A 1,493-nucleotide genomic window follows, 5' to 3' on the forward strand; every position below is an offset into this window, starting at 1 on the left:
AAATATATGTATTTTAAATACCTAAAATATGAAAGTATGGTTTCAAAGCCGAAAGTTTAATATTGTGTCAGTTTCAAATTACAGAATAACTTCAAAGTTGAAAATTTTTCAAGTCCTAAGTTCTCCTGGAATTAATACTTGGAAAAAATGCTTGGAACCCCAAGAAGACGGCAGATTCTGAACAGAGTCGAACGTGGACTGTCAGTTCGACCTTTAGATTTGCGTTTAACATATAAAACCAAACATATAACCGTGCTGTACTGAACCCGCACGGTAGAACACATATTTAATAGATACCGACGGCAATGGTCGGGTGATTAAGGTTCGATTCCTGTCTGTACCTTTCATTGACGTTTTTCCTTGGAGCATGGCGAATATGGTACGGGGGGTGGGATGGTGGAACGGGTCGCGTAAAAGCTCGAAAGAGAAAGACATTTAATAGGCACATTATAACTTTATTCCGTTGTATTACGTGAGTTACTCCTGAACTATCCGTCCCTATCCCGACATTGAATGAACTTCACGTGAGGTCAATCTAACTGGCTACTCAAAGGAAGGGTCAGCTAGCGATCCGAGGTGCGTCTGGTAAACTTGAAGCAACTGAAAATTGCGAATACTGAAAATTTTTAGAAAATTTCTGAGATTATTACCTATAGTTTAAATCCAATTGTGCAATTTGATTATTTCGGATGTATTCATCTGAAATTCGACAGAAAAATACGCACTAAGCAAGACTATCACATATCATATCCATAGCATTTATGAATTATTCATTTTTATATCTATAGGGGAGAGTGAGCCAACATGGACCGGTGAAAACTTTTTTTTTAATTGCTGAATACATAATCGTTAACATGAACTTCATTGTATAAAATTTTTATTTACAAAATCATGGTTTGAGTGGGCGATTTCTTAGTTATTAAAAAAGATATTGAGAAAACAAAAACGAGAAGAATAAAAAAACAACAGAAACCTTAAAATATAAGGAGAAAATTGTTATCTCCTAGAGGCTGTGAAATTCGAATCGGCGTGGGCTATTGCAAGCCTTGAACCTCTCGAAAACCGAAAAAAAAACGAAAACCCAGAGCACCCGGTCAAGTTAATGATCGTAACACGTTCAAGTTTTCGGAATCAACTTGCTGACAAGCAAGCTAAAAAAATACTCCTATAATCATCATGATTGACTCTTTCATGAAGTTTCATCCCGATACACTAATTTTTGTAACTTTTCACTAAAATTTAATAAAAAAGCAATAAATTTTAGTGAAAAGTTAGAAAAATTGGTGTATCGGGATGAAACTTTGTGAAAGGATAAACCATGATGTAACGGACAAACGCTATATTTTCATATCCCAATCCGATCGATAGTTTTCAATAAATCTCAGAAAAATAGGAAAAATAACAAAATACCGGCAGAGCATCCTTAAATTCACGAATGGTAAGTAAAACGGTACATTCAAATCTGAAGCTTTTTTTATTCCAGATCTAATGAT

General features: G+C 34.9%; 1 protein-coding gene across 1 annotated transcript in view; it reads left to right on the top strand.

Moving 5' to 3' along the window:
- The window catches only part of LOC105270259 (uncharacterized), a 5,114-nt gene that overhangs the window by 2,425 nt on the left and 1,196 nt on the right, over nucleotides 1–1,493 (top strand). The gene's annotated exons all lie outside the window — the stretch shown is intronic.

Source organism: Fopius arisanus, unplaced genomic scaffold (genome assembly GCF_000806365.1).
Source record: "Fopius arisanus strain USDA-PBARC FA_bdor unplaced genomic scaffold, ASM80636v1 scaffold00082, whole genome shotgun sequence".
NCBI lineage: Eukaryota > Metazoa > Arthropoda > Insecta > Hymenoptera > Braconidae > Fopius > Fopius arisanus.